This window comes from Muscardinus avellanarius (genome assembly GCF_963383645.1).
Source record: "Muscardinus avellanarius genome assembly, chromosome: 11".
Lineage (NCBI taxonomy): Eukaryota > Metazoa > Chordata > Mammalia > Rodentia > Gliridae > Muscardinus > Muscardinus avellanarius.
Window position 1 is genome coordinate 30,879,175 of NC_137797.1, and position 12,046 is coordinate 30,891,220.

Below are 12,046 nucleotides of genomic sequence, written 5' to 3' on the forward strand. Positions count from 1 at the left end.
CTTAAATTCTTACTCAAATTAATTATATCCTCTACTTTATCCTATTCCTATACCCATCATATTATATTAAAACTTACCCTAATACTCTCTTACCTTAGTATGATAATCTTTAAAGAGGCTGCATGTAAATAAGGTCATATTCATAGGCATATTCAGTTTTAAGACTTCAATTTTTTGTGTGATTTGGGGGAATAATATAACCATAACAATGTCCAAAAATGTACACTATACCTTTTTAATGTATATTTTATACCACATGCAAAATTTGACTCACATGGATAAGAAATCTTAATGTAAAATTGAAAAGTTAAAAAAAATTCTAGAAAAGAGAACAAAAGAAAATATTTGTGTCTGTGGATTAGAAAAAGGTTTTTTTTATATAATACCAGAAATACCTTCCATAAAATGAAAAAAATAAACATCATAAAAATTGCGAATGTCTTCTCTTTAAAACCTATCATAACAATGGGAAACAATTCAAGGACCAGAAGAAAATATTCTTTAGTTGCAGAGTTAATTTAAATTCTTTCTTAGCAACTCAGTGAGACTCCATTTCAAAATAAAAAGGGCTAGTGGTGTAGATTGGGTGTATAATGCCTCTGAGTTCAGTCTCTAATAAAACAACAAAAAAAACCTACAGATTTTTATTCAGAATAGATAAATTGTCTCAACTTAAAAGAAATCAAACAACCCAATTAAAAATGATCACATAATAGACAATTCACTGAAGGAGATATACTAATTGCAACTAAGCACTCAAAAACAGTATTCATTGATCATAATATAAATGCAAACCAAAATGACTATGAGATACCAATGCACACCTATTAGAGTGCTTAAAATAAAAAGAGTCTTAAGATAGGCATGTTGGCACACTCTTGTAATTATTGCAGTTATAGATGTTACGGTGAAAGATGTTGTGGTTAAAGATGAATGTTATCGTTTTGGGGTGAGGATTACCATTTTGGGGAACAGTCCCAGGGGACTTTTGTTAGACACCCAGAAACAATTCCCCTCAAAAAAAAAAAAAATCATGAGTTCTTGTCCTGAGCTAAGGATAAATATGCAATAGCCTGGACTCTTGCTGAAGATTTAAAGGAGTTTATTAAAAATATAGAAATACAGAGCCAGGCCTGGTGGCACACGCTTGTAATTCCCACGCTTGGGAGGCGGAGAAAGGAGGATCGGGCAGGTTTGAAACCAGCCATGCTGGCTTAAGAGACACTGTTTCAAAAAAAAAAAAAAATAGTATAAAATAGGTCTGGGAGTGTAGCCCAGAGGCAAAGGGTTTCCAGGAACCCCAGTACCAGAAAAAAAACAATAAAAAATGATAGAAATACAGAAGACAGTTACAGCCCCATGCCACTCATGGGAGGAGTGGTTTGAATGAATTCACCTAAATACAAAACCCGGAACAGCCTTTTTATAGACATGACATACTTCATCTTGCTTTTTCCTATGGAACTCTGACATAGGTAAAGTCCATCCTCTTAATTTTCCTGCTGAACTCTTAGGTTACACTCAGGTTTCTCCTTTCACAAAGGTCAATGCCCTCCTCCCATTCAAACTAGATTATGCATTATTATGTAAACCTGCCTTTAGAATCAGGAAGTCCTAGCTCCCCTTCTCTTTCCACTTGTTAATTACCTTTAGGTAGGTTAATTTATGTTACAATAGCTGACTGCTTCTTGGCAGAAACCAAGTCCTTCCACAGATCTGACCATCACCCAATTTTTGAAATATATTTATTAATAATCAGAGCTTTCGTAAATCTTCCTAGGCCATTCTGAATACTGGTATAGTAATCCCAGTATTTGGGAGACTGAAACAGGAGGATCTCAGATTTGTGGCCAGCCTCAGCTACTTAGTGAGGCCCTTTGCAACTCAGTGAGACCCTGTTTCAAAATAATGAGTAAAAAGTAGGGCTGGGATGTAGCTCAGAGTGAAAATGCCCCTGGGTTCCATCCTCAGTACTGAATAAATGAATAAAAAATAAATGAATAACTTAATAAAAGTCTTATTATTCTATGTATGTAAAATACGTGGAACTCTTATACATTGTTAGGGGGAATACAAAATGATAGAATAACCATGTAAAAGAATTTAGTAATTTGATAAAAAAATCAAGCATAGCCTGGTGTAAGGGTGCTTACCTGTAATCTCAGTACTTGGGAGGCTGAGACAAGGATCAAAGATGCGAGGCCAACTTGGTGAGGCCATCAGCAACTTGGTGAGACTGCCCCTGAGATTATTTCCCAGTATGTTTCTCCCAAATAAATCAAGCATACACCTGTCATGTGACTTTAACATATTCCAAGGCATTTGCCCATGAAAAATAAAAACATGTTCATACAAAGACTCGTACACAAATACCTTATTTATAGAAACCAAAGATGGAAACAACACAAATGTCATCAACAGGCGAATCAGTAAATTGTAGGGCATTCATAAAACACAGTACTATTAAGCATAAAAATCAAAAAGATATTGGTACAAACAGCACTATGACTGGATCATGAGTGAATGAAGCCAAGGTAACAGATGTGTTTACTGTATGTATCTATTTGTATAAAATTCTAGACAATTTAAACTAATCTATAATTCTAAAGAGTAGATTACAGTTGCTTCTTGATCAGGATCTGGAGACTAGGGAGGATGGGAGATTACAGAGGAGTATGTGTGTTACGGATTGGGAGAATATGGTTTGGGGATACTGTTCCCCAGGGACCCCTGCTAGGGTCCCAGAGACACTTTCCCCCAACCCCTAGCAAAATCCAAAACAACCAAAACCAGAAAATTACTGCGGGTTCTTGTCCTAAACTAAGAATAAATATGCATAGCTTGGACAGTTGCTGAAGATTTAAAGAAGTTTATTAGAAAGATAGAAATACAGAAAATAGAAATACCCATGCCAAAATATAGAAATAGAAAATAGAAAATAGAAATAGCCCATGCCAAAATGGCATGGGGGGGGGGTGACTCGAAATGAATACACCAAAGGGATTACACGTGGACTCGGCCTTTAATACCCATGACCTCCATTTTGTTTGTGTGACTCTGACGTAGTAAATGTCCCTATAAGGTACCTCCCCCAGCAAGGTGTGGCAAGGTGTCTTTCATGAAGGGCAAGGTCAAACCCTGCTCCATCCTCCCTAGATCATCATGTAGATCTGTCTTTAGATAAAGGCCTAGTTCTCCTCTCTTAAGATCTGTCTTTAGATAGAGACAGGCCTAGTTCTCCTCTCCTATTGACTGGCTAATTGCTTTGAGCTAGGTTAATTTACATTGGAATAGCTGCCTGTTTTAGGCAGAAATCAAGTCCTTTCTTTACCCATGTCTACCACCATTTTGATACAACTCTTTTGAAATATATCAATTATTTTCTTTTGAAATATATCAATAATCAGAGGTTTCCCAAATCTTCCTAGGCCGTTCCCAATACTGGTACAATGAGGACAATATTGTCATGATATTCTCATAGGTTACATATGTGCTAAACTTACTGAATGGTTCACTTTATATAAATGCACTTTGTTATGTGAGTAACACCTCAGTTCTTAGAAAGGGAACATGAAGTTCCAGCTCTGACATGCATGGCTTCATTTCAAATTTCTGCTCTTCCCCCCTCCCCCCATTAGCTCTGGGAGCTGTAGAAATCACTTCACCTCTTTATCTCAGTTTTCTTATCCTCAATATGGGTAGTACTCAAAGTACTCAATTACTCAAAGTCCTCAATTAGCTTAAGTAAATTAGTTCATGCAATTTGCTTGAACCAGGTCTTGCAAACAGTAAGCCCCACTACGTGTTGTTGCTTCTATTGTCAGACCAGTAACCTGTATTTAGATTATCCAATCAGGAGCTTGTTCCTTTTTAGAATGTGACATTAATTATTGTTTTATTTACAACAGTCTTTCTTCTAGTTCTGGTGATTGGATTAAAATGCCTTATTGCCATTCTAACTCAACAATAGTCCTATTAGATTTTGAATCCAAGAGACCAGAAGTGAGTTCTTTCAACTCTCAGGCCACCAGGCAAACAGATAAAGAGAGGCTATGGTGTTGCACAAGCCAGTTAGCTTTGGTCATCAAGGGAAAATAAGATGATTATTTCCTAATAAATTCAAGACTTAGGAAAGAAAGGAAAAGAATGTACTACAAGGTGACTTTTTCTAGTACCTTGCCAGATGACAGCAGTTGATGAAAGGGTTTTGGAACTTAAAATCAGTAGAGTAGCCAAGGAGCAAAAATCTAGAAAACTGGAGCATTTTAGTTATCAAATTTGTATTAATATTTTTAAAAGATGAAAAAGAGAAAGAAAAATGAAATCATAAATACCACTTAATGGTTACATATTTAGTTTTAGAAGAAAAGTATTGAGACTTCTCTCCTGTGTTTAATCTATATTTATAACCATCCATCCTATTGTAATTTCAGGGTTTTTAAATACTATGATTTATATGTGAGTGAGTGAGTGTGTGTGTGTGTGTGTGTGTGTGTGTGTGTGTGTGTTATGTGGTACTGGGAATAGAACCCAGGGGCCTTTTACCTTTGGGCTACACTCCCAGACCTATTTTATTTTATTTTATTTTCTAATTTTTGGAAATAGGATCTTGCTAAATTGTTGAGATCCTCACTAAATTGCTTAGGCTAGCTTCAAACATGAGATCAACCTGTCTCAGCCTTCCAAGCACTGGGATTACAGGGATTACAAGTGTGCACCACCACACCCAGTCTACATTTGATTTTAAAATAAATTTTAGGGTTTTTATTGAGATTATTTATATTTTCATAAATTTGATTATAAAAATACTTAAGCTTTTCTTTAATCTAGTTGTAATAATATGTTAATAGTTGGATTAACAGCCCTTTCTGTTATTTTTTTATCTCCTTTTTTGGTGATTTGCTTGAATTTTCCAGCATATCAAATAATTTGTTTATTCAATTCTGGAAACTATGTATGAAAATTGTTACAGTTTTGGACTGTGATTGTTATCATCTAGGGGAACTGTCCCCAGGGACCTTTGTTAGACCCCTGGGAATAATTCCCCCAAAAAACCATGGGTTCTTGTCCGGAACTAAGTATAGATATGCAATAGCCGGGACTCTTGCTGAAGATTTAAAGGAGTTTATTTAAAAGATAGAAATACAGAAGTCAGTTACAGCCTCGTGTTACCCAAGGGTAATATGAGGGGGTGTTTCGAACGAAATCACCGAAGTACAAAACACGGAACAGACTTTTTACACACATGACATCCTCCATCTTGTTTCACGTAATTCTGACATAGTAAAAGTCCCTGTAAAGTTTCTCCCTGTACTTTTCTTGTGGAACTAAGCTTACACCCATTTTTCTCCTTTCCTAAATGTGGACCACCTCCTCCCATTCAAACTAGATTATCCAATTATTATGTAGATCTGTCTTTAGAAAGAGGAAGTTTTAGCTCCCCCTCCTATTGGCTTGCTAATTGCTTTTAGCTAAGTCAATTTAAGTTTCAATAGCTGTTTGCTTCCTGATCAAAACTGAAACCAAGTCTTTCCCCAGGCCTGCTATTTTTACCCAATTATTTTTGAAATATATGTATTAATAATCAGAGCTTTCTCAAATCTTCCTAGGCCATTCCCAATACTGGTACAAAAATGAAGACAGATATTAAATAAATAAACCAACTAAGGCCAATCTATTTTTAATTTGTCCATTACACAAGCAAACTGTTTCACTAGTTAATGTGGCTGAAGTTATGAGGTTATTACCAGATAATCTCCTTGGTGAAATTTTAGTTCCATTTTTTTTGTCTCTTCAACATTAGGAGGCAGACTTTTTTGTTTGTTGGATACCTGTTCTACTTGTCAATTTAACCTTATAACAACTGCTTTCTACTTTTTGCCTCTGTGTCTCACTTTGTAAATTTGCAATTTAGGAGTCAGCGATTACCTTCAGTGAAAATTTAGAGAATATTTAGCTCAGAATGTTGTATTTTACTTCTCTCTAAGATTGTGGGGTTTTTGTTTTTGTTTTTTTAGTTTTTGTAACAGGCATTTATCTAATGTGCAAAGTCATTTTTTTGTGTGGAAACATTAGTTTTAAACCAGTCATTCTTTCTAGTGTAATTTCCATATTTTTTGATCTGTCTTCCCACTTAAGAGTATATAGTGCATGGTGACATTTAGTACTTGGCTATACAATTTACTATGGGGCAGTCCTGTCCAATATAAATACCATGTGAACTACATACATAATTTTAAAATTTCAAGTACTCCCACTAAATAAATAAAGCATAACATGTAAATTACATTTAATTATTCATAAATAAAATATAGTTAAATATTACAATTTCACCATTTTATGTCTTTAAAATGCATTATATATTTTAAAGTTTTAGTTTATCTCATTTCATAGTACCTCTTTTTTAAATGTGTTGTGGTTGCTATATTGGAAAATGCAGATCTAGAAGTTGCAGAAAGTTCAGGGGAAATGCGGCAGAATCAAGATATATGTATGCCACACGGTGATACTGGTGAAGATATGAATTGTCTCCATTCAAGACACAAGTGTCTCTTTGTACAAAGAATATTTTATCATGTTAGGTGAAATAAAAAATTGGAACTGAATCCTTTGAACTGCTCAACACCAATTGCCCAATTCTATTTCAGAGAAATAACTCAAATTATATGATTCAATGGAAAGTAGGATTCAGCTTTCCTGGATTGAATAGTAAATGATAAAAATAAAAAATAAAAACTCTCTTCATTTTCAAAGCCAGGATTCAAACTTGTAATTCAGGATGGACCAAACACATGTGTTTTCTTGGCACTCAGTAAATTATGTGCAAAATTGTTTTTAAAATATTTTCAGAATTTTTTAAAAGCAGATTTAAGTGAGGCGAAAGGGAGGCTCTGCAGAGTGACCTTGTTCTTACAGTGTCAGGCTACCTGGACAAGGTCTGGCTTGTAGATGCCAATGACACTGCTTTTTCCTGCAAGGACTCCAGGCTTTTCTAAAAATCTCTCATTTCTAGGGTTTTTGCTGTCCCCTGATTTAATTCTTAGCACGATATAGTTGTTGTGTCAATAAAGTTAGAAGCCAAGTGACTTGACTTTTAATCATGAATTTTCTACTCATTAAAAGCCAAGACTTAGATTATTTTGCATTTCTCCCCTTCAGTTTTTTTCATCTAACAAGTAACAATAATAATTATATCTGTCTTTTGGGCTATTAAGAATGCTCAGTGAGTTAACTCTAAGCACACCTATTGTATATACTAATTATATACTGAATATCCAGACACTGATAATTCAGCTTTTCCTCTTATAAAAAGAAAACATTTATGAAAAGTCTGCGGTGTACCAGGAATTTTTACTGTTTCTCATTTTTTTCCGTCTAATATTGTCTTGGGATGGGGGTATAGCTAAATAGTAGAGCATTTGCCTAGAATACTCAAAGCTTTGGGTTTGATTTCCAGCATTACAAAAATAAAGCATATAAATGTGTGCAAATTATTTTAATAATTGAGGAGAAATATTTTATATTCCTATAGTTTGGGGAAGGAGCTATGTGTAACCTGACAAATTGCTATAAACCTAAAAATATCTGGGTATCCTTAGGCTTTATCTTGCATTTTTATCCCAAAATGCACAATTGAAAGGTTTTTTAAATTATTTACCATTATGTAATGCACATTGTTTATTTATTAACTTTAAGTGGTACATAGCCAAGTACATAGTACACTACCTCAAAGGAGTATAGCCAAAATGACGTAACTTAACATCAATAACAGCACTCTCATGTGTGCATTATTATTTCTATTTCTAAGATAAACTGATTCAGAAAACTTAGGTAATTTGCATATGATTTCACAGCTGGTGTATGTCCAGCTATATATTTTACTTGTACGTTTTATTTTTCTAAATCATAGCTATAATGCATTATTAGATGCTCCTTAATCCCTTGGTCCACAGTTCTCAAAAGAATCCTGTCTTTATCAGAAGCATCTTTAATATTTTTGTAAAGGTAAGCCAAGCCTCAAATAACGCACGCCAAGAAAGAATGAACGTCAACTCACTGACAACACCATTTTCTTAATCTCCCTTTCATCTCCACTTTTTCTGTTTTAAGTCTGTGATCGTAAATATTTCAGTAAGTCTAAATAGCCTGTTATTCAAATGGCTTTCATCTAACAAAAACTTCTGGAAATTTGCTTGAGGTAAATTTCTAAGGAGCAAATCATGATTAATCTTTGGAGAAAATGACTTTTAAGTCCTCACACTTGCTGAGCCAGCTGAGACAACCACTATCAGGGTGAGGCACTTACTTTTCCTCATGCCACCCTAAGACTCTTCCGGAGGGCTGAAAGATAGAACTTACCAAATGCTACTGAAAACTGCAAAGGACGAAACTAAACTCTTCCAGGAATTCAAATCGAGGGCTATATATCTACGTGCCTACATACAATAATCCGATGCTTCCCTTTTCAAATGTTCTGAAAGCTAGCAGAGGCACAGAAACAGGGATGGAACTTTGCTGGTCAAGAGTCTCACTCCATCTGGTAACAACACTTTGACTTTAAACCATGACTGTGTTTTCTCTTCTTCCTTCTCTAAATTATGCTAGAAGAGTGTCATTTCACCTCTATTTAGATAGTACTCTTTGCCACTTATTTTTGGAAATTACTTACTTTAAACACTAAGTATTAAAACTTTCATCTTTCTCAATAATGAAAAGCATCTCTAAGCTGTACAAATAATCATACACTTTTTTCACCTACCATGTTTCTTTGCATAATAAACACATCATAAAAAGTAAAGTGCCAGCCTGATTACAGTAAAGTTCTAGATAATAAAAATAAATAAAACGCAAAACATGAATCACATTTCTTTCAGGTAGCACAGATAATCTTCTATCTGCATTTCCTATAATGTTATTCTAAGTTGAGTCAAATACCAGATGCTTAATAATGATGGACAACAACAATAAAAAAAGCTTTGCCAAGTGAGAATCCATTCAAAGTTCATTCACTCATTATTTAAGACATAACAATCATGCTTAAGTACTAAATAAAAACAAATCAAGTCTTCTTTTTCCTTTTTGGATCAGTTTGCAAATCTCCATATGTATTCTGGTTCTAAGAATAAGCAGGGTAAGTAAGTGGTAAAGTAAAATCCAGATAATTACCAACTGTACATTTTCTACTATGATGTTTGAATGTATCTGTGAGATCCCCAGGCCTTGAATTAACAGAACTCACGATAAAAAGAAAATATCTTCATGAAGAGCCAGATACTTGAGACCTCTAATGCCAATTTTAAAATAGATTGTTATCAGGAAAAAAATTGATGACTGAATGAATATTTTTTCTCTTCTTACAGGTTCTTCATGATTTGGCCTCCGGATATCTAAGCTGCATCCCCAGTCCTTTTATTTTTATTTGGAAACAGGGTCTCAGAAGACTGATGAGAGTCTCACTACTTACTGAGGCTGTCCTTGAACCTGTGATCCTCCCTTCTCAGTCTCCAACGTACTGGAATTAGAGGTGTGCACTCAGTTCATCTTTACAGTGAACTTCACAATTCATCTTTACAGTAAACTTGAGAACCATGTGTTATTGAGAAGTAACTTGTTCTGGTCATTTACTATCAAGTAGTTGAAATCTACTATTAAGTAGTTTAAATTCAAACTATTGCAACCAATTTGTCAGGAGTGCATGATTAGGAAGAATCTTATACTATTAGCTTGACAAAGAGCAGGGTTGCTAATTACAAGTAATATATTAATGAAGCCTAAATTAATTTATCTGAAATAAAAGTAAAAAGAGTTGTGATGCCCAAGTTTAGATTTAAGTATCAGGAAAATTGTGATTTAGAAATGCATTCCGCTAAGGAAATTAATTATATTTAACTCTTGAGTTTGTGAACTGCACAAAGAATCACCCCAACACTTTTAGCAGCTTAAAAACACAATGACTCATCCTTTCTCACCTTTCTGTGGGGTTATAGGGTAAATGTCTGGCATATTTGTGAGATGTTGCCTTAAATATTTCAGTGGTCTAAACAAGTGGGCTTAGAGATCATAAACCCTTGTTCTAATCTTTAGCCTCAGGCCTCAGTTCACCTTGACAATTTATTACTGCCCTATAACACTTGGGATGAAAATTTTATTTTTTTAGCCCAGTAAAAAATACATTGCCTCTAAAATTCCTGTTATAAACAGAACAACTCCTTCTTTAACCTTTTTTTTTCTTTCTTTTTAAGGTATTGGAAATGGAACCCAGGGGCATTCTACTTCGAGCTATACCTCCAACTCTCTCTCTCTCTCTCTCTCTCTCTTTTTTTTTTTCTTTATTTTGAAACAAGGTCTCACTGAATTGCAAAGGGCTTCACTAGGTAACTGATGGCTTTGAACCACCATCCTCTTGTTTCAGCCTCCCAAATGCTATGATTACTCCATTTTTATCTTGATATACCTTATCACACAGAGCTAGAAGAAAACAGTTTAGCTGGGCCTGGTGGTACAAGCCTGAATCCCAGCACGTGGAAGGCTGGGACAAAAGGAACTCAGGTTAAAGACCAGTCTTGGTGACTTAGTAAAATTCTCCACAACTTATTTAAACCCTATTTCAAAATGAAAACTAAATAGGGCTGTGAGTGTAATTCAGAGGTAGAATGCTTCTGGGTTCAATCCATAGTAACAATAACAACAACAACAACAACAACAACAACAACAACAACAACAACAAAAGACATTTTCAGGAATTTATGAAGAGATAGGGATAGGAGGTCAAGTTCATAAATGCATTAGGTTCGTTTTCTAATCTTTTGTATTGTCATAGGACACTCTTTAACCATTTTTGGTTTTCTCTGCAACATAATATGGGTCATCTCTTCTTACCTCCAGCATTTCTTGGCAATTTCCTCAGCCTTTCCTAAGAAATTTATTATTACTGGGATGAAAACCTGCCACTTCTAAGAGCGAGCCTAAGTTGGTCAGTGTTCATTCAAAGAAGCAAAGCCATTTTGAGAATAGTACACTAAGGGATTTATTAGAATAATTAGAGAGCTTTAGAGAAGCTCTCTAGGTGAACACCTTAAACAACGTACTGGAGGAAAAGATTCTTTAGCCAGTTCTCTAGAAACACTGGTACAGAAGGGGAAGTTGGAGCCCATGTAGAGATCTGACAAGCCAGGCAGGTCTAGTCACTGAAGAGATAACCAGTATATTATTGGAAATCCATTTTTTTATTATTGGAAATCCAGTATATTATTGGAAATCTAGTTCTCCAGAAACGCTAGTACAGGGGGGAAAATAGGAGCCCAAAAGAGATCTGAGAAGCAAGCAGATACAGTCACTGAAGAGATAACCAGTATATTATTGGAAATCCATTTTATATTGTTGGAAATCCATTTTACCCATCCTTTATCTCATTAGCCCTTATACTGGAATCCAGTGATAACAAATTTCATTTTATTTTTCTGCATGTGCTTATGTATCTCTTATTCATCGTCTTTTCTTCATACTCTATTTATTGGCACTGTTTAACGAGAAATTATCTCATCTGGTATCAGATCATGCCCTAAACAATAAATATCAGTATAACATCAGTATCAACTGCATTTTTACTCACTCAAGAGTTATTTAACTTTGCAACAATACCTTTTTCTAAATAGCAAAGCTGAGATTCGCAACTAGAATCCAGTGACTGACATAATCATGGCGGCATATGTTGTGGAATTCCTTTGCCTACTGAACTCTTCTTCCCATGAGCGTCTCACTTCATGTTTCTTCATCCCTTTGCTCTGGGCTGCCCTATATTTGGAGTATTATTATAATTATAATAATTATAATTATTATATTTATTATTATTATTATCTTATTATCTTATCTATAAGTATTATTATCTTATTCCTCTAAAATATCGTCCACATGAATCACTCACAGGTAAAGCAGGACTTATCAAGGGAACGGTTACATAACAACAACCATTCCCAATACTGACTCTTAGCGCTGTTCTTCAGCCTTTTGGCTACCAGCCACCCAGGAGGAATTTGTTGGTCACCAC